Raw genomic sequence first — 26167 nt, 5'->3', positions numbered from 1 at the left:
GCTCATACCAGAACAACAACTAATAAGTTAATAGAACTATTATAACTGTGTGATCTTATTACTGTTCCATTCATTCTTCTCTCTTTTGTACACTTCTCCCGTCGTTGTCGTCTTGTTTTTCTTCCCCAGGTCAGGAACAAGGAAATTTGCCACAGCAGAACTGTTGAATGGCCTGGAGATCTAGGGTCCTAACTGGTGTAAAATACTGGTACTCCCAACAGCCAATCAGAATGCCTGCTGCTCCTAAACTGGAGCAGAGTTCCAGTTGGGGCTTGTTGCAGGTGTGGCTATGGCAGTATTTGCCTTAGCCTGGCCCCCTGCTCAGTGTCCCTGATATTCATGGCTGTGAAAAGGTTCCTTCCTTCACTGAGAATCAATGGTCCTAAACATTTCTTGCAGGTAAGCACCTACATCCTTTCCTTCTTTTATAAAATAATGGCTATGCTCTTTTTCTTTTATGAAGTAGTTTAGGGGTTAGAACACCTGTCCAAAAGTAAGTTCTAGGACCTGCTCAGTCTCAAGGTATTCAAACCTACTTTTCACTTATCTTTGACAACCGTGTTCTAGCATGGTTGTTCCCCATCTCTTCCTCTGAGGCTGTGCATCTGTGTAGAAAGAATTAAAAAAAAACTTGGTCAAGAAAAAGAGCACAGTAGGGAGCATGACTACAACCTAACAATTAGGGTATCCACCTTAGAGGTAAGCTCTGGACCCTCATTTCTAGGGCTGTTTGTGTCTTTTATTCAGTGATGGTTGAAATGGTCTAGGGAGCAGGCATTTGTTATTCAAGACACATCAGCATGGTACTTAAGTATTTATTTAACTTCAGTGACATAAGTAGTCTCCTTGACTTCGGTGGAATAACACTGCACCACTGTTCCACATTGACAATACTCATTTGAACTCCTGAACCTCAATATGAAACCAATAAGGAAGTTGCAAACTCTTACATTTCTATGTGACTCATGTGAAGCATGAAAAAGTCTCCCATAGACTTCTTTATTTTTCGTGTTTAATTATTCCTGAAAGTCTTTCCTTCTCTTCTGTTTTTTTTTCTCATAAGGCCTTGATTCATGAAGGTACTTCAAGTATATGAATAATCCCATTGACTATTCAATGTGCTTAAACTCAAGTATCTACTTTGCTAAATAAATAGCGTATTACCATCTATTAGCCAAAACCATTGTTATTGTTATCAGCTCTCCAATCTTTGGACAGTATACACTTTTTTTCATTTGAGAAAATTAGGCTACATGGAGTCTGTATTATACAGTTTATCCATCTATGAAATTATGAGGTTTTGGCCACAATGGCAGTAGTAGTGGAAACTAACATGACATAAATCATTAAGAATTGACTGAAAAATATGAAAAATGTAATTGTTTAAACAGTTTTCAATGAGAAAAAATAAACATAAAGATGGATTTGACCCTAAAATCCCCTGAAGCAGGTGTCCATTAAATGTTTGCTTTAACTCTTTTACACTTTTGTTTATGTGGCCAAGGGATTAGTGATATGGAGGAGGTATGCCCTCTACATTGGACTGTGAAAAGGGTTGCCTGCGAGCTCTGCTGGCAGACTTCAATACTAAAAGCACCTAGCCAGGGCAGCCCAGAGTACACCTTCTAGCATGCTTTATAGGCTCTTCTGTCTGCCTGGATAGAGGCGACAGACCTAGGGCACAGGTCAGGGCTGAATGATTGGAGGCCAACAGAGCCAGCCCCACTTCCCCAAAACACCCCACCACTTTCTCAGCTATCAGACAGCAGACCCAGAGCTGTCAGATCCAGCACAGCTCCTCACTCTTTGCTTGTCGGCAATTCAGGTAGGATCTATAGGGGGAGTGTCCAGGGGGCCAGGAATAGGGGCAGGGCAGTCTATGCTCATGCTTCTGCATTTTAGGAGGTAGGATTTGGAATGGAGCCTCTGGTCCCTATGAGGAATGGAGGTAGGCAGTGCCTGTAGGAGGGGTGGGGTCAGTCTGGGGTCTCCAGTCCCCATGGTGGGTAGAGGTGGCCCCTGTACATGTGTGAGGGGTGGGTGCAAAGTCCCTGGGCACCATGGAGATGAAATCCCTGCAGTCTGGGGCTAGGAACTGAAGGTGGAAGGTGTGGGATCAGTTTGCCAGATGCTATGACCTCCTGTCCAAAATCTACAGGGATCTGGCCTCACTAGAACCTGAGAACCTGTCCCTTCCACAGACATGGCGCAGTGTCCAGGTAGGGCCCATGAGTAGGGGGAGAGAATGGAGCAGGAGGTGGGCTGTGCTGGGGGTATGGCAGGAGTTGACAGGGACCATATTGGGCAGGGATGGGATGAGTCCAGCTTGTGGGAGTGGGCAGGGGTTAAGGGCACTTGGGGCCAGGGTTTGGTCAATGCCATTGACAGCTCCACAGTTTCTGAGCTGTGGAGTATGGCTGGAAGGGGCTCTCTGTCACTTGGGCTGCAGCACCAGAGCACAGCCGAACTCACAGAGCATCTTCCTGAAGGGAAGAGGCAGAGGGTGGGAGCAGAGCATACCTTTAAGGCATCTCTGAATCCCCAATGAATTAGGGTTGTGTGCAAGCATTTGTTCAAACGCTTGCATGACAGTTTATTAGCACTTCAATCCTGTCCAATGCAGTGGAGATTTCCACCTCATTGGCCATTTTTTTTAATGGTTGAAAGGCCGTGAACACTTGTACACAAAGCATTTCAAGCAGTGGGACTGCAGTTCCCCCTGGTTGAAAGGTAATGTATGTATGTACCCTTAGGGCCTACATGTTATAGGTGTAGCTCAATGCCCTGCTGGGAAACTAGTTTCCCTTATTTGTATTGGGTCTTAATTATAGTAGTTCTCCTATTTATCATGCTGAAACTTTGTCTGTAGAAAGAATCTTCCCTGGGTTGATGAAAAAGTGTAATTACCAACAATACTAAATGAGCAGTGTTGCAGAGTGCTCTAGTGAATGTAACAAACATGCATTGTAGGAATTAAATAAGGCCATGTATTTGATTCCAGAGCTTGCAAGCAACTAACAAGCTTGCAGAAATAGCTGACTGCTGTTTGTCCATTTTTTTTTCAATTTTGTTTGAAGCAGTTATCCCTTTTTGGAAATGGTGGTGGACTCCTTAGAGCCAAAGTGGAAATACTGAGTGAATAAATATTTCCCAACCTCTTTTCAAATGGCATAAAACATTCCTAAAGCTAAAAATATCCTTAGATGTACATTTCTATTTTCTTTTAAAGGAAGGGTCTGCTTATCTATAACCATTTTTCTGTGGTGATTCAAACTGAATTTTAGTCAACTGACCTGCAAAGAAGATACACATTTTCAAAAATACATGTTGATGTCTTAAAATATGTTGGGTGTTTCCCACAACACTTCAGCACTCTAGTAGGTGACACAGTGTCAGGGTGTTCCAAAATAAAACAAAGAAACAAAACAAAAAAACAGCTGCATTGATCTCACTCGGACGAGAAAAGATTAGAAGTAACAGTGCAAACTATAAGCCTGTTTTGACCCTAAGTGTCAGCCCAAAGAAAAGTCCAGAGAAAGCATATAGAAATGAACCAAAGCAAGAGAAAGGACATCTGAAGACTTCAGTGGAGGTCATGGGAAATGTCATCTACCTTGAACTTGATCGTAATCTGTTCCAATTGTTAAAAGACTCATGGTATCTTTTTGGAATGCAGTAATATAATTGCATTTTTCTGGTGTTTGACATCCAAAGTTTAGGGTCATTATAGAAAAAAAAAGCTTTCTTCCTTGGGGACTGAATGTACAGATTATATAGTAAATGTAATTTGTCATATTTGGCTTATAATGGCAGTTATATCCAAATAAGCTCGTTTCCTTTATTTTGACTTTTTCTAAGAGAAAGAATCTGAAAAGTGGAAAACTTAATATTGTTAAACAGAAGCCCCTTGCTTTTCCATAAAAATGTGAACACATCACTACTAATTATAGTTTATTTCCTATTATATCTGATTTCTAAAAAAATAATTCCTTTTCTTAATTACTTTCCAAGTTAATTTGTTTACATGAATAGTTTGGCTGATTTGAGCCGCTAAGGGAGAATGCTAGATATTGTGCCTCTGGTTTTATATGGCTAGTGATATCTATACCGTCTAGCTAGCTGTCAGCAGAATGTCTTGCAGCAGATAAGTTTTCTTCTTTCTCTGAACACATTGCTCTCGATGCATTGGGCCAGATTCTCAGATCCAGTTTATTTCTCTGTGCCACTCAAACTACATTAACTGGAAAGAACATTCCCCTAGAATAAGCTATTAAACACCTTCTTCAGGACAGCAGTATTACTAGGATGTCTATCTAGGAGAGGGGTAGAACATGGCCAGAACACTGTTCTGCTCTAAGCACATATAATTTAAAGAGGAATATTACTGTAGAATTTTAGAGCATGCTAAAGAGCTTAATGTAGTATTACACATCTCCACTATAGAACTAATGGGTTGACATGAATATCTTGTTAATCCCCATTAAACCTGTCAGTCTTTTCTAGGGTGACCTTGTACAATATGAATTGTCACAGTGACAGGGCAGACAGCACCTATGACTCCTGGTTCCAGTAAGTGCATTCCTCATCAAAGATGAGATCTCCAGCAGTCTCGGTGCAGGTTGCAATCACGTGATTTCTCATAGTGGGTTGCAGCCTGCCGGTTCTAACTGTGATTCCTCCAGCAGGTCTGACTTCATCATCAACAATCCCTTGATTTGTGAATGATGTCTACAATGGCTCATTCTGGTGACTTTAAAAAATTCAATTGTTGAGGCACAGATCTGTCCACAGAAGTTACAGATCTTTCTGCAGAGGAGAGTAAGCAATAGGCTGTGAACGCTCTTCTTTTACTCTTCTGCTGTCTCTTCTCTGCTTCAAGGGCAAGACAATTTACCTCAAAGCAGGCTGCTGCTTATATGAGGTTGCAGTTTCATTTTAGTTAGTCAGCAACCAGCTTCTCCCAGCTCTTGATGTTGCATCCATTTTCTTGAGGAATGCCTTCATTGTATCTTTGTAGCATTTCCTCTGGCCACGGTGAGATCTCAGCCTGCAACTAAACTGGAAGCAGAGCAGTTGTTTTGGGAGTCAAGCTGGGCATCCTCACACAATGTCTAATCCAGAGAAGCTGGTGTCTGAGGATCACCACCATAAGCCTGGTAACACTGGCTTCAGCAATTCTGCTGGCATCCATGCAGCAATCTTCCCATTTGATGTGGGGGATTTTTCCGGGGGCATCATTGGTTCTCTCTCCAGGCTCTTGAGATGATGACAGTAGGTCACGCATCTTTCACATCTGTAGAGCAGCGCAGGGATGGTGACTTTTAATGTAGGCTTGAATGTTGGTGTCTTGCCAAAGATCACAATCAATAAAAAACACACTGGGTGTGTTTACACAAGATGCTTTACTGCTCAGTAGTATAGTTTATTGCACAGTAAGTATGCATGTCTACACATAAACATGCTTACTGCTCAGTAAACTTTGTTAATTGAGAGTAAATTTTCTACCTGCAAATCCAAGTAGAGAATTGTGATTAGTTACTGCACAGTAGCACTCATGTAGATGCCTGATGGGGATCAAATCTGCTCCTAGTCAGCCAGGCAGCAGGGGTGGGAGATTGCTCCCTGCCCCTGAGAGCTGCCTGCTGTTGGGAAGGGCTCTGCCACCAGGGCCTGGACATGGATTATATCCCCCTGCCCCAACAGCAGGGAACTCCAAGCCTCCACTCTGAGACTGTGATCAGGGAGCAGGGTGCTGGGAGATCCTTATCTCCCAGCACCAGGTCCGTGACAGCAGGGCCAGTGCTGGGAGAGCCTTATCTCCCAGCCAAAGTCCCATGACCATGGAGCTGGCATTGGGAGCTCCCTGCTGGCAGGGGCTGGGGAGCGTATTCCCTGCTCAGCTCGGTGATCATGGAGCTGGGTGGGGAACAGGCTGATGAGCCTGTTCCCCTCCCAGCTCTGCAGAGCTGAGCATGGAATAGGTTGGGAGCCTGTTTCCCGCCCAGCTCCATGAACATGGAGCTGAGCGGGAAACAGGCTCTCCAGACCCCACCCCGCAATAACAGAGCAGGGGCTGAGAACTGTCCTGGTCAGGGGCATGTCTCAGCCTTGTGACCGAATTGGATGATCAAGGTGCAGGGCTTGGAAAGAGCTGCAGGGGTGGGACAGGTCCCAGCCTCCTGCCCAAATCTGCCAATGGGGCAGCTAGCAGCAAGCTAGCTTACCTGCCAGTGGATCTGGTCAGGGAGCTGGAACCTGCTCGTCCCCTGCAGCTCTTTTTAAGTCCCCTGCCCCCAGTAAGGGAGCTGGGGCTAGGAGCTTCCTCCTGATGGGGGAGGGGGACATTGTCCCCACACCAGCAGCAGGCAGCCCCTGGGGACAGGATGCAATGTCTCAGCTGTCTTCTGGTCTAATGCTCCCTGTCAGCCCTTGGGCTAGCACCCAGGAGGAGCGTAGAGCTCTCCCTGGTGTTGGCATGGACCCATTGCAGGGCCCCAGGAAATGTGAGCACTTTGCTGTGATTAGCAGCAAATCTGCTTCCACTTTTCTGCATGTGTGGATGCCTGCACGGGAGCATTTGCTCACGAGTAAACTGCTCCTAGTTCTAATACACATGTAGACAAACACCTTAGCAATTTCCTGAAGGAGGTACTTGTGCACTGGATCCTGTGCTGGATCTCCTCATCAATTTTTGCTCTCTAAGAGGTGGCTACCAGGGGTCCTTCACTTGATGGCAGTCTGAGGAGAGGGGTCACATTCATGGCCTGGAGCAGACTGACAGAGCAATTAATCTCTTACAGGTTTTCCTCAGCATGCAGAAGGATAGCATAGTCATCACTATGTTGAAGGTTCATCATAGCTATTTTGATTACCTTAATCTTTGATCAAAAATGTCCCAGATTTGAAAACCCCTTCATCCATGATGTATTTAATGTTGATTCCAGAAGGGAGGCAGTCCTTAATGAGAACAAGGATGACAGCCAATACATGGAGAACAGAATTGGAGTGATGACGCATTTTTGCTTGACCCCAGTTTGGATGACAAATGGATTTGTCTTGGATCTGCTAGAACCCAAGTACAAGGAGAAGATACTTTATGATCCAGGTGCAAGAAGACCACTAAGATACTGCTACCTGTGTGCAGATTCACATCTGGAAACTGCTGGATTCACTGGTCATTTCTCTGTTGCCATTGGTCCATCGCTATACAGCTTTTGAAGGTTGACATCGGAAATTGTTGTTTTCTGTGGTAGAAGCCTGAATGTGACTGTTTAATGTGAGGAAGCTGGTGCATGGGAACAACAACCACATGATCTTAATATAGTGACACATCTTGACCCAGTGGCTAAAGAGAATCCAAGAAGACAGAAGACCTCCATTTTGCTGCAGCCTTCTTCTGTCTTTACAGCCTTTGAGATCTTAACATGTTCTTCTGCCTGATCTGTCATTGAGGACTTGGGGTTGGACTGTAGTTTATCTGGAACCTCCCCTCAGGCTAGTTTGCCATGGGTGATCCTGCCAGGAGCATGAGAGTCTGGATGGCAGAGCTCTGAGGAGCACTGGGACACACAAGCCTCTCCACCATGATATGGTCTTGGTCCACAGAGAGGTCTGACTTCAGCTCAGACTCTTTAGCGCTGTTCCCTCTGGGGCAATGATAGTTGGTAATCAGTGAGCAAAAACTCTTCTTAAAGAGTTGTTTACTATAATAAAATCATTTCTAAGAAAACACCTCTTAAAAACAGCAAAGTAGATGGTAAGCATCTGTGACTTTTCCTTAAGGGTTACTTTTTCTTAGTTTTGAGAAGGCCTGTGCTTTTTCAGATTTATGTCAAAGAAATCCTCTTTTTTCCTTCCTTTCTTCTTCAGTTTTTCTTCTTAAGCACCCTCTGGCATCCCTTCTTAGAGGCTTTTAACAATTCATTATGTTTTTGATCTCTCAGCTTAGCAAATCAAGCTTACATCTTCCTTGGAAACAGGATGTATAGTTACTGAAGCAGTGTAAGTGGGTTTCTTGTATTGAAACGTTCTCCAAACCTCTTCCCTTTCCCAAAACTGTTAATATGTTAGATCAGTTCAGACGTTCTAATAAAGCAAAACTTCCTTTACTGAGCAGGTCACATGGGATCTATATGTACTGCCATATCTGCAGCTCCTGTTAGACATACCTGACTATCTGTTTGCTAGCATTGTAACTACAGAAGTATTGAGCTCAGCAAGGGGTAGCTCCTCAAGCATGTATCAAGTTTTTTTGGGCTGGCTGTTGTAGCCCATAAAGAGTTGTCTAGTGCTGTACCTACAGTGCTGCCAGCACCCAAACTGGTGTTTTAAAAGGAACAGAAAGAAGCGACAATATCTGCCTGATCTGGGCCCTGAAAATGGTGTATAGCCATGACCAAACAGAAGTGAAAAGCTGCAAAGTGCTTTAAAAGGGCCCAATCCCATGAAAATCTGAACCCTTATTGCATGAAGGGTCAGATGAAGACATTTCAAACCATAGCATCTTCAATAAATTGCGTCTGCCTGCCTCCCAGCCTTTCAGCTGTCTTCAGAATGGGAGGGGGGAAAGGGAGTAGAGGGCGTTTGGTCTTGGGTATTTTTTCAGGCAGTGCTGGAGGGTGGAATGGGGGACTTGGAGCCCCCCACCTTGGGGGGGGAGGGGGTGTTCCAATACACTTGCCCCATCCTCCAGTGCCAGCTGGGGAACCCCTAGAATGAGCTCCCTCTGCTCCATTTTCCCCTCTCCCATTCTGAAAACAATGTCCCATCTGGAAGGGAGGAGGGGCCATTGCTATGGGAAACCAGCTGCAGGCTGGCAGGCAGCAGCTGGGTTCCTCAACCGCAGCTCCCCCCAGACCCAACAGTGAACTTCTGTTTGGTCTGGGGATTGTTGTGACTCAGAATGCATCCTGCAAAGCACTTCTGTCTGTGCCCAAAGTTTAAAGAAAACACTGATATGCCTAAGTAAGCTGCACTCACTGCCAAACAGATGCACCCATACAATACTGATATACTCATTACATCTGAATCTTGATAACATTACAGAAATCAGCTTTGTTTCTGTTTCATTGACCTATGGAACTATTATATCATACCCCTAATGGCTACTATGTTCTAAACTAGGATTTTCCAGAAAGGCAACATAGAACACTTTTGTACTTATTTTTAGCTTATGAATAATTGGATGTTGACTCCTTTCATGGAGATAGAGCGGTCCTGGAATGACAGCATTCTGCATCCTTCTGTGGAATAGTCCTTACTAATACGAAAAAAATGACCTGGATCTGGATAAATCTGTTAATATTCTCTTGACTCCAAGGCTTCAATTGTGAAATGTTTTAACTATCCTGTCTACATATGAATGTATGTATGTATGTATGTTGAATGTGTGCATGTGTGTGTAATGCTCCTCAGGAGTGAATAAAATAATCCACTTCAGCATCCTTGATACTTCTTGTATTCTGAATCTGGTTAGCAGCAGTTAAATCAACCTTTTCTGGAGCCTCTAGCTATATCCAACAGATTTTGTGTTATTTCTTTTTCCCAGCAGTCACTCAGAGCAGGATGTATGCCTCTGGCTAAGAGAAGAGTTATCCAGATTTCACCTCAACCTCCTTCAGTTCCTGGGACACTGCATGGATATGTCATCAATCTACCAGCAGGAACCAAAGCTCATTTAGCCCTGGTCAGTGCTGTATAAAGGGACAATTCATTTCAGTTAACGAGACTGTGCCCCTGTTCACAGAGAGTTCCCACAGAATGCTCCTTGCTGGGCCCCAACCAATGTACTCACTCCAGTCCAATTGCTAGGATGGTATTTTTTTTTTTCCATTAACCTCAATGGTACATGCAATGTGGCTGCCAGACACCACCACTTCCTCACCAAAAACACTCAAAAGGATCTTGCTGACTTTCCTGAAATGGACATGTTTTGAAAAATTCCTTCATATTATACAAAGCGGTGACAAGGATCTCTTATGCCATATCTGCCAAAAAGGTTGGCCCCCACTAACAGTCACGTTATAAAGTTAAGCACATACACGTAAATCTTAGCAGGATCAGAGTCTAGGTATGCATGCCGCTTAACTACTGTGTAATCTCACTGCTAAAGATATCAGATAGGTTTCAGGTATTTTTATGAGATCATAGAACCATAGAAAATTTAGTGTTGGATCTTCCAGGTCATTGATGAAGATATTGAACAAAACTGGCCCCAAGACTGAACTTTGGGGCACTCCACTTGGTACCAGCTGGCAATTAGACATCAAACCATTGATTACTACCCTTTGAGTCTAATGATCCAACCAGTTTTCTATCTACCTTACAATTCATTCATCCAACACATACTTCCATAGCTTGCTTGCAAGAATGTTTTGGGAAACCATATTAAAAGCCTTGATAAAGTCAAGGTATATCATACCACTGGTCTCCCCACATCCACAGAGCCAGTCATTTCATCAAAGAAGGCAATCAGGTTCATCAGGCATGACTTGCCCTTGGTGAATTCATGCTGACTGTTCCTAATCACCTTTTGCTCCAAGTGCTTCGAACTAGATTACTTGAGAACCTGTTCCATGATTTTTCCAAGGACTGAGATGAGGCTGACTGTAGTTCCGCCAATGCTCCTTCTTCCCTTTCTTAAAGATGTCCACTATATTTATTTCCCCTCTTTCCAATCGTTCAGACTTTTCCTGATCACCATTTGTTTTCAAAGATAACGGCCAGTGGCTCAGCACTCACATCATCCAACTCCCTCAGCACCCTTAGGTGCATTGTGTCCAGCCCCATGCACTAGTAAATATCCTGCTTTTCTAAATAGTCCCTAACCTGTTCTTTTGCCACTCTTGGTTGTTCACCTTCTCCTCAAACTATGCTTCCCTGGGAGCTGACCTTGCCTGTGAAGACTGAAGTGAAAAAGGCATTGAACACTTCAGCCTTTTCTCCATCATCTGTCACTTGGTTGTTTCCCCTATTTAGTAAGAGACTTGCACTTTCCCTGATCTTCCTCTTGTTGCAGAGGAAGATCAATTTTTTTTAGTACAAGAGTTTAAGTGTTCCTCCTGTTAAATAAAATATCAGGAGTAAAGCTATATTATTAATGAGAGATGAACCTGCTGGAAATAAAATGTTATATAAGACTGTGGTGAGGAGCAGACAGTTGAAAATAAGTTAAATAAAATCCTCATCTTCCACATAAAATACTAAATTAACAGTTTGCAGATGAAAATTGTATGCTTTCACTTTTCAGTTGCTTGATGAAGAAAAGAAGTTTCTGAGTTCAGCCAATAGGAAGAATTTTTACACCAAGCTCAAATGAGCTTTAAACGCTTAGAAAATGTGGAGCCTTGGTGCTAGTGTAATTAGACCTTTAAATTACATATTATGCTGCAGTATGTGTAGGGTCTTCTAGGCCTGAAGAGTAAAGAATTGATCTCATAACTCTGAGGGGAAGAACAACAAGATCATGACCACTTTGAACTACCTTGTCAACTGACCCAAGGAATTTCCATGTTGTGTTGCTGTGGACACAGTATAACCTCAAACAACATATACATTCCTAGGAAAAGTTAGTCAACTCTCTGTAAACATTATTCATCAAAGCTCTAAACAAGGCAATGGTGAGATACTGACCAAATTATAGAAGCTACACACCAGGGATGCATATTACTCAACGTTGTTAATTTAAATTCTGGTTTTAAAAATACAGAGCCTGTATAAGCAACATAAATATCTCCCTTCTGTGTGTGTGTGTGTGTGTGTGTGTGTGTACAGCCAGAGACAGAGAAGGAGTATGATGGTCCACTGAATCTCCCCAATACCTCCCACCCCAGTTACACTACTGGGCTATGGTATTTTGTAGCAAAGAACGGCATTCATACATTTGATGTTGGATCTTAACAGAAATAAACTATGCTTTTATACTTTTTGGGAAAAAAAGAAACTTAATTTTTTTTAAAATATCATGCGTGGAAACTGAACAGTGAAATATTTTGAGGGTCTTTATGAATGGACAGTAGTTAATTTCACTGATATCATAGCTGGAAAGAGGAGGTATTGTGCATCTCTTTTGAACACAGGGGGGGTTTTGGGCGGGGGGGAGGGGGTTAAAACAAATAAACAGCATACAGGAGGAAGTCCTAACCCTACTTCAGGCAGTGTCAAAACCAATGACAGTTTTGACTGTTGTCAGAAGTTTACCCATATTTTACAATTGTGTTCCATTTATGACTGTTTGTAACCCAGTCAGCAATATTTAATAATTCTGATCCAGATGTTGAGAACAAACTTTGCATTGTATGGTTTTTCTTTTTATTCTTCTCCACTGTTGGCTTTTTCACATTGCCCCAGGAAATCTGAGTAGCTTTGCTAAGGTTTCTGTATCAGATACAGACGTGCAGTATAGTCTGAGATTAATGATGTGGCTTGTGCTTTGGATCCACTTCTTACTTGAATACTGAGGAATACTTATGTAATTGCACCAATAATTTAACAAGAAGTTAATCTTTGTTGTCTCTAAGCAAGCTTTAATGTCTCCTTTGCTAAGGAGCAGTTAAGGAGTATTTCTCATTTTAATTTGATTTTCCACTCATTCTTTTTAAAACAGAAGACTTGAGGAGCATCATTTATATTAGCATGGAAACTCATTTGGCACATTTAGACTAAAGTGAAAACATTCAGTCAAGTGTTAAGAGTTTATGACAGCCCAGAAGCTGCTACTTAACAGTTTGTGACTAAGTTCCCAGCCAGGTGGTTGTGTAATTTTTAAGAATGTAGAATTTAAATATATTTTAACTGATATTTTAAATATGAGTAATTTTCAAGTCTGAATAAGAATACATATGTGGATATCATAATCTGTACCTAAAGCAACCTTCCCTTCTCCATCTATGTCCCATGAATCTGAATCCCCTAACTAAGCTTCTGGGCGGGCTCTTTTTACTAGAGGCTCCCTTGTGTCAGGGAAGGTGAAGGGGGAGGTTTAGAAGACTAGATGCTACTCTGGACCGTCCACTGGTTTCCTCAATGAGTGAATGGAAGGCCCTTTCTCTTTCCATTACAGTCCTGACATACTCATTCTTCCCAATTGAAACAACATGTCTCAGTAAAGATTTGGGGGTAATATCCTCTCCATCTTTACATACTTCTAGGTCAACAGTCAAAAATTATATATATATAAGACTATATATGGGCTGCAACCACAGATTTCCAAAACTAAGCTTCTGTAGCTGGAGGCTGCAATGATTCAGTTCTTCTGTGAATCAATACAGAGCAAATCAAGTAGCACGCTCACCAATGTGGTCTAGCCATGAGGTAGAGTCTTGGATGTAATAATAAATAGACCCTTATGGTGATTCCAGTTCAGGAGGGGTGAAAAAGTCTGAATAACAATATAAAATGAGAAAGACAACAGCATTTGTGAAGGCCTAGACATGAACAAAGAACATGAGGCTGATTGTTTGAAAGGACAGCTGTACTGACAGAAGTGACTGAGAAAAAGGGAAGGGATTCGGTTCTGAGCATGTTGAACTTTGAGAGGGTTAGCTTGATTTGCAAAGTGACTTCCAAGAATCAGTCCAGTGATACCAACTAGAAACAAGGCAGAACCTTAGCTGTAAAAAGTAGGTTTGGGAGTCATGGTAGCCAAATCCATTGGATTAGTAAGGTCACATCATATTTGTACATAGAAATAGAAGGATCCAGTAGAACACTATAAGTAACAACTCCAAGTCTTACCTTCCTCCTAGCTATCCCTGCATACTCGGAAAGAAAGCAACATAATATAAAAAAGACAAGAACCTTAACACTAAAATAAATGGTACCATTTGTTAGTGGAGGTGCTATCTGCACTGATTACTGCTGCTCGATTGCTTTGCTTTCATTTTGTTTGCTCTGGGAACGTTAAAAAACATCACACTGCAAAAGTTTGGGTGTACTTCAATAAGACTGGTGGCTTTAATATTTTTTGTTAGCATTACTGTTCATTTTAACCTCTGTTTTAAAGCAATGCAGAAGGAATTTTTATTTGTGTTGCTCAGTGTAGACTGATGCATGTTGCATAACATTCACGTTATACGTTCATGTCATGTGCACTGTACCTTTTATCTCCTGCCAAGAAACAATACAAAATAAACAAAACATATATTTTTAAAAATAGATTTCTTTGGCCCTTCTCCTGGCCCAAATGCATATCCCTCAGTTTTGCCCTGAACCTTGCTTTTCATAATGATTAACATGTTCAGACTTTATAGGGTCTAATTATGCTCCAATTCATGTGCTGGCCTCCCGTTTAGAGTTTAATAGGAGCTGCGTGCATGTAACAGAGGGGAGAAATTGACTCAGTACATTTAATAAAAATCATCTTCCTGTGTGCCCTCCCGCTCTCAGCAGATTCTCTTTTGTAGCCCAAATATTACCCAGGGTTGGTACTGCACATGTGTTAAAAAATGAAGAACCTCTTTCTCTTTACCACATCCTCACACTTACTGTTAATAAGTATGTTTAGAATTAAAATTTTCTCCTTGTCTTCTCTTTGCCAGTAGCAGACTCTCATCCCTGAGCCATCTTTTATGAGCCATAATAAATACATATAAAGTTAAAATCATCTCCTCCAGCTGTAGGAATCCCTCACTATCCAGTTTCCATCTTCAATTCCTGGAAATATTTTTGAGACAGATACAGCCCCTCAGCTTTTCTCAAACTGACTGCCACTCCTTCATGCTGATTGTAATAGGCTGTTTCAAAGGAGGAACAAGCCAGAACACTCTTGAGGTTAGCAGTTCCTTTGCCACAACCAGCTAGAGTTCTTAGATTAACACAGTGTGAAAGAGCAAGGCAAGCAGGATGTGAGCCAAACTGGCAAAGAAAGAGGGCAAACTCATTTTTTGTGCTTTTACCACATTAAAAATCTCTGGTGAACAGCTTTCTGCAACTGTAGTTCAGTTAACTCATGAGCATGGCTTATTTTCATAGAATACTGCTCTTCCCTGATATCTAGTTTTTCCCTGATAGTGCTCTCCCCTGATATCTAGTTTGTTTTTCTTAGGACCAGGGCAATTTTGACAATGATCTTCTTATCCACAAGTACTAGTGGTAGGCTGAGTACTGAATTCTGAAGACCAATCTCCCTAAATATAATGGGTGAGTACAAGATGGAGACAGAGAAATGGATTATTAAAGAACATCTCTGTGAGTGCAGGAACAAACCATCCCGATGTGCAGGAAGACTCAGAACTATAACTGAAGACCAGCTTGGTTTAACAGGGAACTCTTCAGTAAACTAAATCACAAAAAGAAAGCTTATAAATAGACACTTGAACAAACAACTAGGAAGGAGCATAAGAGCATTGCTCAGGCATCCAGGGTTGAAAGTAGGAAGGCCAAAGCACAATTGGACTTGCAGCTAGCAAGGGATGTGAAGGGCAACAAGAAAGGTTTCTACAGGTATGTCAGTAATGAGAGGAAGATCAGGGTGGGTCCCTTACTGAATGTGGGAGACAACCTAGTGACAGTTGATGAGAAAAGGCTGAAGTACTCAATGCCTTCTTCACCTCAGTCTTCACAGGCATGGTCAGCTCCCAGACTACTGCACTGGGCAACACAGTTTGGGGAAGAGGTGAGCAGCCAACAGTGGTAAAAGAATAGGTTAGGGACTATTCCTCAAGGAATCTACTTCTGAGCACTTGGAGGAGAAGGTGGCGATTTAAGAACAGTAGGTATGGATTTACCAAGGACAAGTCATGCCTAACCAATCTCTATGATGAGATGACTGGCTCTGTGGATGTGAGGAGACCAGTGGATGTGGTATACCTTGATTTTAGTAAGTCTTTTGATACGGTATCCCACAACATTCTCTCAGGTAAGCTAGGGAAGTACAGGCTGGATGAATGGACTGTAAGATGGATGGAAAATCTGCTGTAGCATTGGGCTTAGGAGGTAGTAACCAGTGGCCTGATGCTTAGTTGGTAGCTGGTATCACATGGAGTGCCCCTGGGGTCGGTTTTGTTTAATATATTCATCAATAACTTGGAAGATGGCATAGAGTGCACCCTCAGCAAGTCTGCAGATGACACCAAGCTGGGGGGAGTAGTAGATATGCTGGGGGTAGGGATAGGATTTAGAGAGACCTTGATAAATTGGAGGATTGGGCCAAAAGAAATCTCATGGGGTTCAGTAAGGACAAGTGCAAAGTTCTGTACTTAGGACAGAACAATCTCATGCGCAAGTACAGGCTGGGGACTGATTGGCTAAGCAGCAGCTCTGCAGAAAAAGACTTGGTGGTTACAGTGGATAATAAGCTGAATATGAGCCAATAGTATGCCCTTGTTGCCAAAAAGGCTAACAGCATGCTAGGCTGGATTAGTAGGATCATTGCAGCAGATCGAGGGCAGTGATTATTCCCTTCTATCAGCACTAGTGAGGCTGTATCTGGAGTACTGTGTCCCATTTTGGGTCCCCGACTACAGAAAGGATATAGAAAAAATGTATGGTATCCAGCAGAGGACAACGAAAATGGCTAGCGGGTTGGGGCACATGACTTCTGAGGAGAGGCTGAGGGAACTGGGCTTATTTAGTTTGGAGAAGAGAAGGCTAAGAGGGGATTTAATAGCAACCTTCAATTACCTGAAGGGCGGTTCTGAAGGATGGAGCTAGACTGTTCTGAGTGATGGCAGATGACAGGACAAGGAACAATGGTCTCATGTTGTAGCAAAGGAAGTTTAGGTTAGATATTTAGAAAAACTTTCTCACAAGGAGATTAATAAAGCACTGGAACAGGTTACCCCGAGCAGCTGTAGAATCTTCATCCTTGGAGGTTTTTAACACCTTGGGATGTGATAGTTGGGGACAGTCTTCTGTACTCTGTTCCTAGTATTGTAAAGACCTGTTAATTTTTGTAATTTCAAACAATCATGTGATTTAAATGAAATGAATGAGAAGCTGGAGCCTAAAAGTATTTGGAGTGTTGAGATCAGGAAACATTACTTTACATAGTCATCTTTTCCTTGAAGTATCCAATATTTGAAAGAGAAGAAGCCCAAAAGCTTCATGATATCATCTGACCTTAGGAATGTATCATAATATAGATAGATACCCACATACATTTATTGATAAAGCAACACTATTTAACAAGTACAGTTTAAATCTGATCTGGCTCTATGGACCTTTTGCCCTGAAGACAGTAATTGGATAAAAATAGCAAAACCACTCATAGGTTCTCATTTAACTATTTTGAAACAAATTTCATAACATTATGAATGGAAATTAAACGTAAACAAGCAAACAAACAATCTTTTTCTGAGATACCATAGGTTTCTTAGAACACACTGAAAAGATAGAAATAGAATTGAATTTTTAAAATTTGGTTGATCTCTCCATGAAATGTACCTATGAGATTAATTTTACCAAGCCTTTTTAAAAAAGAGTTGTTACAAAACTTATTATTCAATAGAAAATTAATACCATTTGCATATTTTACTTATGCATACCCCTTCCCATTTTTTTTGTGGTCATATCTTAACAATCTATCTGAAGAGCTATGTAGATATGCTTTTTCCTTCCTCCAGACAACCTGCCAAGTGCTTTTTTGTGATGCTAACAAACAAGCACATTCCAATTGCAATCTTTGGTGTTGCAATAAGATCAAATGATTTGATATGGAAAGGAAACAAGATGAGGGGCCAGTTTATTTTTCCAATAGTTCACTGAGAAATTAGGATGTCCATATCAGATAAGAAGGAAGATGTAGTCATAACCTTTAAGCGTCTCACATAAAAACCATCAACAAAAGTGAAAGTCACTTTTTGGTATTTTTCTATTAAAATATGCAGTTAATACTAGGATTTAAAAACTAAATAGGAAAAATATATAATTATGTTTTGACGTCACTATGTAAAGCTAAAGCATTGTTGTACGGTTCTGTTCTACAGAGGGTTATAAAAGACTGACAATATCCACTTGGGACAACACTGGCCTGGCTAGCATGGGATCATGTTAAATTTCTGAATGCTCCCTTGAGTCATAAGGATGTATGTCAATGGAAGAGATTTTTTTGTAAAACAGTTCATTTTTGTTGATAACTTTTGGTTTATTCAGTCAAACTGGAAGGTGCATTGTAATTTTTAAATTGTGCTTAATAAATATTAACTCAGGCCCTAAGTTAAGCACTCATTCTTCTAGCAAGTTGTTAATGCCTAGGGATGATGAAAATATAGAAAGGAAAAATAAAGTGAAGAGACAACATGGGGTTTATAGAAAGTCTATTGTTTCATAGGCTACTCTAGACGTATAATAGTAAACTTTGTGGGTACAGTGGACATGTATAATGTGCAGCAACTTATAGGATCAAAGCCTGGGTACTTGATTTTTGTTTCTTTGAGTTAATGGCTATTAAAGAAGTTCAGTGGTGCCAGGATGAGCCCTTAAGAGCTGATGATGAAAGTTTCTGAACATCTGCAATTCTTATCAGACATAAGTAGGAGTTGTAAGTACTCAATAATTATTAGGCCAAAGTTTTGGTTCCATTGAGTCAATAGCAAAAGCTATAGTTGATATCAATAGGATCAGGAAGTATGAAGTAAGAATAGCCATGCAGTATGAAATATTCAAGTAACCAAATTTTCCAATCTTTGACTGGCTGTAATATTACAAAAGAGCCAAAATAAATAAATAAATCAGCATTTGAAGAACTGCCAAAGGCAGCACGAGAGACAGGGGAGGTAATGGATTCCATGGAAGCTGGAACCTTGTAACCTCTGGCAGCAAGCGTTAATCTTCATGTCCACCTACAGCAGTTCATCTGTAGAATAGATATGGAGCCTTAGCAGCAGGGTGGGAGAAGCATGTTCTATGCTTGGTGGAGGAGGAGAGGCCAGGCCTCCAGAAAGTGGGAAGATTTGAGACCACCACTACCAAGAAGAAACAACAAGTGTTTGTTGGAGACTTCCTTCTGCAGGAGACAGAAGCATCCATCTGCCAATCTGACCTGTTATCTTGGGTGGTCTTCTGCTTGCTGAAGCCTGGATCTGATATGTCATAGACTCATTGCTAAGACATATTTGGCCCACTGACTACTACCCTGTGCTGCTCATCCATGTGGACACCAGTGATGCTTCTGGGGAGACCCTGAGCAGACCAAAAGTGACTACAGGGCTCTGGGTGCAAGGGTGAAGGGGACAGGGGCTCAGGTGGTATTTTCCTTGATCCTTCTGGTCAAGAGAAAGGGCCCAGGCAGAAATGGGCACACCCTGCAGATCAATGTATGGCTGTGCAGGTGGTGTCACGAGTGGGACTTTGTCTTCTTTGACCATGGGATGTTGTTCCAGGAGGAAGGATTGCTTGAAAGACACAGGCTCCACCTGACAAAGAGAGGAAAGAACATCTTCACAGACAGGCTTGCTAACCTAGTGAGGAGGACTTTAAACTAGGTTTGCCAGGGGATGGAGACCAAAACCTTGAGGTAAGTTGGGAAGTGGGTGACCTGGAGAAAGCACAAGCAGGAGTGGGCAAAAGGGGAGGCATTCTCATTCTTACTGAGAAATCGGGCAATCAACTAATTACTTTGGGTGCTTGTACATGAATGCACAGAGCCTGGGAAGCAAGCAGGAAGAATTGAAAGTCCTTGTACAGTCACAGAAATATAACATGATTGGAATAACAGAGATTTGGTGGGAAAGCTTACATGACTGGAGCAATGTCATGGATGAGTATAAACTATTCAGGAAAGACGGGCAAGGGAGGAGAGGAGGAGGAATTGCACTTTATGTAAAAGAGCTATATGATTGCTCAGAGCTCCAGTATGAAACAGGAGATAGGCCTCTGCAATGTCTCTGGGTTAGGGTCAGGGGAGAGCAGCAAGGGTGATGTCATGGTGGGGATCTGCTATAGACCACTAGACCAGCAGCAAGTGATAGATGAGGCTTTCTTCAATCAGCTAGCGGAAGTTTCCCAATCACAGGCCATGGTTCTTATGGGGGACTTGAATCACCCTGACATCTTCTAGAAGGGCAATATAGCAGTGTGCAGGCAATCTAGGAAGGTTTTGGAGAGTGTTGGGGGCAACTTCCTGGTGCAAGTGCTTCAGTGGCCAACTAGGGGCCATGCTCTTCTTGACCTACTGCTCACAAACAGGGAAGATTTGGTGAGGAATATAATAGTAGATGGCAATTTGGGCAGCAGCAACCATGAGTTAATTGAATTCAGGATCCTAAGGAAAGGAAGGAAGGAGAGTAGCAGAGTAAGGACCCTGGGCTTCAGAAAAGAAGACTTTGACTTGCTCAGGGAACTGATGGGCAGGATCCCCTGGGAAACCAGTCTGAGGGGGAGAGGAGTCCAATAGAGCTGACTGTACATTAAACAAGCCATACTGAGAGTACAGGAGCAAACCATCCCAATGTGCAGGAAGCCTAGCATGAATGGCAGAAGACCAGCTTAGCTTAATAGGTAACTCACCATTAAATTAAATCACAAAAACGAAGCTTATAAGAAGCGGAAACATGGACAAACAATTAGGGAGGAGTATAAGAGTATTGCTCAGACATGCAGAGATGAAGTCAGGAAGGCCAAAGAGTTATTGGAGTTGCAGCTAGCAAGAGACATGAAGGGTAACAAGAAGGGTTTCTACAAGTATGTTAGCAATAAGAGGAAGATCAGGGAAAGTGTGAGTCCCTTACTGAATGGGGGAGGCAACCTAGTGACAGAGGATGCAGAAAAGGCTGAAGTACTCAATGCCTTCTTCACCTCTGTCTTCACAGGCCGGGTCAGCTCCCAGACTACTGCATAGTTTGGTGAGAAAGTGACCAGCGAACTGTGATAAAAAAAAACAAACAGTTTAGGGACTATTTGGAAAAGTGGAACATATACAAATCCATGAGGCAGGATGGGATCCACCCAAAGATGCTTAATGGTATTGACAAATGTGATTGCAGAGCTACTGGTCATCATCTTTGAAAACTGATGGCATTGGGAGAGGTCCTGGATATCTGGAATAGGGCAAATCATAAGACGTTGAGTGGGTAAGGTAACTAGTAGGGTGAAAGTGCTAGACTTTAGGAAAGCTGATTTCAATGAGCTCAGGCGATTAGTCAAGGACGCACTACAGAGTAGGAGTTTTGAAGACATGGGAGCCCAGGAAGGGTGGCTGTACCTTAATGAAATGAACCTTCGGGCACAGAGGCAGACGATCCCAATGCGAGGAAAAAGAGGGAAAGGGGCCAGGAGGCTTCCTTGGCTGACCAGAGAAATCCAAGGCAGCCTGTGGACTAAAAGGGGATCATATAAAAAGTGGAAACGGGGAGAGATTACCAAAGAGGAGTATACCTCCTCTGCTCACACGTGTAGGGAGGCAGTTAGACAGGCCAAAGCTACCATGCAGCTGAGGATGGCATCCCAAGTAAAGGATAACAAAAAACTGTTTTTTAGATATATAGGGAGCAAAAGGAAGGCCCAGGGAAGGAATAGGACCCCTACTAAATGGGCAGAAGCAATTGGTGATGGACAGGGGTGACAAGGCTGAACTCCTCAATGAGTTCTTTGCCTCAGTGTTCCTAAGTGAGGGGCAGGACAAGGCTCTCACTGGGATAGTAGAGAGGCAGGAGCAGGACGCCAGACTACCAAGCGTAGACCCTGAGATAGTGCAGAGTCACTTGGAGGAACTGGTTGCCTTTAAGTCAGCAGGCCCGGATGAGCTTCATCCAAGGGTACTGAAGGCACTGGCTGACGTCATTGCACAGCCACTGGCGGTAATATTTGAGCAGTCATGGCGCATGGGCCAGGTCCCCAAGGACTGGAAAGGGGCCAATGTGGTCCCCATTTTCAAGAAGGGGAGGAAAGAGGACCCAGGCAACTATAGGCCAGTCAGTCTCACCTCCATCCTTGGCAAAGTCTTGGAAAAAATTATCAAGGCTCACATTTGCGAGAGCCCGGCAGGACAAATTATGCTGAGGGGAAACCAGCACAGGTTTGTAGCAGGTAGATCATGCCTGACTAATCTAGTCTCTTTTTATGACCAGGTTACGAAACGCCTGGACACAGGAGGAGGGGTGGAAGTCGTATACTTAGACTTCAGGAAGGCCTTCGATACGGTATCCCACTCCATACTGGTGAACAAGTTAAGAGGCTGTGACTTGGATGACTACACAGTCCGGTGGGTGGCGACTTGGCTAGAGGGTCACACCCAGAGAGTTGTAGTGGATGGGTCGGTATTGACCTGGAAGGGTGTGGGCAGTGGGGTCCCGCAGGGCTCAGTCCTTGGACTGATACTCTTCAATATCTTCATCAGCGACTTGGACGAGAGAGTGAAGTGTACTCTGTTCAAGTTTGCAGATGACACAAAACTGTGGGGAGAAGCGCACACGCCGGAGGGCAGGGAACAACTACAAGCAGACCTGGACAGGTTGGACAAATGGGCAGAAAACAACAGAATGCAATTTAACAAGGAGAAATGCAAAGTGCTGCACCTAGGGAGGAAGAATGTCCAGCACACCTACAGCCTAGGGAATGACCTGCTGGGTGGCACGGAAGCGGAAAGGGATCTTGGAGTCCTAGTGGACTCCAAGATGAACATGAGTCGGCAGTGTGACGAAGCCATCAGAAAAGCTAATGGTACTTTATCATGCATCAGCAGATGCATGATGAACCGATCCAAGGAGGTGATACTTCCCATCTATCAGGCGCTGGTCAGACCACATTTGGAATACTGCGTGCATTTTTGGGTGCCGCACTTCAAGAGGGATGTAGATAACCTGGAGAGGGTCCAGAGAAGGGCCACACGTATGGTTAAGGGCTTGCAGGCCAAGCCCTATGAGGAGAGACTAGGGCACCTGGACCTCTTCAGCCTCCGCAAGAGAAGGTTGAGAGGTGACCTTGTGGCTGCCTATAAATTCATCACGGGGGCACAGAAGGGAATTGGTGAGGTTTTATTCACCAAAGCGCCCCCGGGGGTTACAGGAAATAATGTCCAAAAGCTAGCAGAGAGCAGATTTAGACTAGACATTAGGAGAAACTTCTTCACAGTTAGAGTGGCCAAGGTCTGGAATGGGCTCCCAAGGGAGGTGTTGCTCTCCCCTACCCTGGGGGTCTTCAAGAGGAGGTTAGATAGGCATCTAGCTGGGGTCATCTGAACCCAGCACTCTTTCCTGCCTATGCAGGGGGTCGGAGTCAATGATCAATTGAGGTCCCTTCTGACCCTAGCATCTATGAATCTATGAAATATAGTGCCTACATTTAAAAAAGGGGAAAAAAGTGGATCCAGGGAATTGCAAAGGAGTCGGCTTCAGCTCAGTCCCTGGAAGAGTCATGGAGGAGATCCTCAAGGAATCCATTTCTAAACATTTGGAGGAGAAGGTAATTAGAAACAGTCAGAATGGATTCACCAAAAGCAAGTCATACCTGACCAACCTGATTGCCATCTATGATGAGATGACTGGCTCTGTGGATGTGAGGAGACCAGTGGATGTGGCATACCTTGATTTTAACAAGGCTTTTGATACAGTCTCCTACAACATTCCCATAGGCAAGCTAAGGAAATATGGGCTGGATGAATAGACTGTAAATTGGGTAGAAAACTGGATGGAATATTGGGCTCAGAAAATAGTAATCAGTGGCTCAATGTCTAGTTTTGTAGTCAGTATCAAGTGGAGTGTCCCACAGGTCAATCCTGGGGCTAGATTTGTTTAATAATGATAGTTCATCAATGGCCCAGAAGATGGGATGAAGTGCACCTTCAACAAGTTTGCGGATAACTCCAAGCTGGGAGAAGTAGTAGATATGCTGGAGGGTAGGATTAGGTTTCAGAGAGATGTAGACAAATTGGAGGACCAAAAGAAACCTCATGAAGGTCAATAAGGACAAGTGCCAAGCCCTGCACTTAGGATGGACCAATCCCATGCACAAGTACAGGCGGGGGGCTGACTGGCTGGGCAGCAGCTCTGCAGAAAAGGTCCTAGGGGTTACAGTGGAGAATAAGCTGAATGAGCCAACAGTATGCCCTTGTTGCCAAGAAGGCTAATAGCATGTTGGGATGCATTGGTAGGAATGTTGCCAGCAAATCAAGAGAAGTTATTATTCCCCTCTGTTTACACTGGTGAGGCCACATCTCAAGTATTGTGTTCAGTTTTGGGGCCCCCACCTTAGAAATTATGTGGACATATTGGAGAGAGTCCAGTGGAGGCCAATGAAAATTGTTAGGGAGCTGGGACACATGACTTCTGAGGAGAGGCTGAGGGAACTGGGCTTACTTAGCTTGGAGAAGAGAAGACTGAGAGGGGATTTAATATCAGCCTTCAATTACCAGAAGGGTAGTTCCAGAGAGGATGGAACTAGACTATTCTTAGTGGCGGCAGATGACAGAACAAGAAGCAAGGGTCTCAAGTTGCAGCAAAGGATGTTTATGTTAGACATTAGGAAGAATTTTCTCACTAGGAGGGAAGTTAAACACTGGAAAAGGTTACCCAGAGAGGTGGTAGAAGCTCCATCCTTGCAGGTTTTTTAAGGCCCAGTTAGACCAAGCTTTGGCCTAGATGATCTAGTTGGGGACAGCCCTGCTTTGAGCAGGGATTTGGACTAGATGACCTCCTGATGTCACTTTTAACTTTAATTTTCTATGATTCCAAGATTTTCAGACTAGGATAATGTATTTTGTTTTGGTGTTTTGAATAAAAGTGTTTTATAATTCAATAAACAAAAAATAGTAAGACTATCAGGGAGTCAACTCATTTTATTGTTATGACCTTTAGGAATGTTCTTGCTAAGTTGAATAAGGCCAGTTTTATCAGTTATCATTAACCTACATGTTTTAGTTTGGTGTTGATTTTAATTTCATGCTGTTTCTGGCCATGATATACAATGACAAAAGATTTTCTGATTGAATGAAAGAGTTGCCCAGTACACGTGAGAAATAAAGAGCAATTTAATTTTGAACACAGAGAAAATGCAATTAAAAAAATTCTATCATTAAGTAGAACATTTCCAAGACATTCAATTAAAATGAAAAATTCTGGCATAGTACAGCCTGAATGGCTGAAGGGCAAAATTTGTGACTTACATGACCTACTTTTAAAACCACAAGCTTTTGCAATGTTAGTTTCTTAGTTGATTTATCCATCTTAATATTTTTATACATTGAAGCAAAGCAGCACATTAAAAACTGCCCTATTTGTATTGTTTTTTATAAAAGTAAATATGCAGCATATGCAAACCCATTTAAATGCAAAACTTCCCAAACTGCTTCTCTTAAATATCTTGGGGGGGAGGGGGGTGCCATAAAGTACATCTTCAAATAAGTCTTCTGTACAAAATTTTTTCCTTGACTCTTCAAAGTATGGATCTAGTTCTAAAGGTTAGGTTCTGGTGTGGCCCATTATTATAGTGTCCCAGCAGTACCTCAGTATTAAGTCTGTGTTCATCTTTTCTTTTAAAGCAGGCATTCAACCCCTTTGCTTTACACAAACATAAAATATATCTTCCACAGCTTCACAAGACTTAATATGTGGTTTATAATCCATAAAATATCTTCAAATTACATATTTTCCATAGTTTTGAATTAAATTACTACCTTATAAAATAAATCTGTTCTTCCTTAAACCTCATGTCTATTTTACACACTTTCTGGATATTTAACTTCCAACATATCCAGGAAAGAAATGTAAGTTCAAATCAATTACACTGTATTAAAACAATTATGATTGTATTTTCTGTCTTTCCTTACATTCACAATGTTTCCTATACAAAATATCCATCATTTATCATAATTTACAAGGGGGTTTACTCTCAATTTAAAATGGCTACTACTTTATAAATGAATATGCACATCCATAGTATAGACAGACACTGGTTCCTGTTGTTTCTTTAGGACTACAGCCATAGGCTGCCTCTGTAAAACAACTGACAACTAGTTTTGCCATGGAGAAATGAGCAATTCCAAGAACAGTATCTTCACTTTTCCATAGTTTCCAGTGGAACTGAATCCATATAGTGCACTCATAAGCTAGGTACAGATGTTCAAAAAGCCTGGGGCAGAACCAAAGTTTTCTGTAAGCGGCATAGTTTAGCTTGGCAGTGAACAGAACACATGTTATCCCTTTGGTGGTGGTGGGGTGGCAAATTTTAGACCAGGATCCACCATTCTTAAGCCATGCTGTTTGCATCAAGTTTCTTTTCGGCTACAAATATAAAC

The 26167-nt window shown here is 42.5% G+C and overlaps 1 long non-coding RNA gene across 1 annotated transcript; it reads left to right on the top strand.

Annotated features, from left to right (window-relative positions):
• Nucleotides 1–24694, top strand: LOC132247720 (uncharacterized). The gene is made up of 4 exons (XR_009459062.1): nt 1–399; nt 9548–9685; nt 19320–19453; nt 22005–24694. It is a non-coding gene; the product is annotated as an uncharacterized LOC132247720 (long non-coding RNA).
• The last annotated feature ends 1473 nt before the right edge of the window (nt 24695–26167 follow it).

Source organism: Alligator mississippiensis, chromosome 1 (genome assembly GCF_030867095.1).
Source record: "Alligator mississippiensis isolate rAllMis1 chromosome 1, rAllMis1, whole genome shotgun sequence".
Taxonomy (NCBI): domain Eukaryota; kingdom Metazoa; phylum Chordata; order Crocodylia; family Alligatoridae; genus Alligator; species Alligator mississippiensis.
Note: the sequence above shows the minus strand (reverse complement) of the source record. Positions and strands in the feature narration are given on the sequence as shown.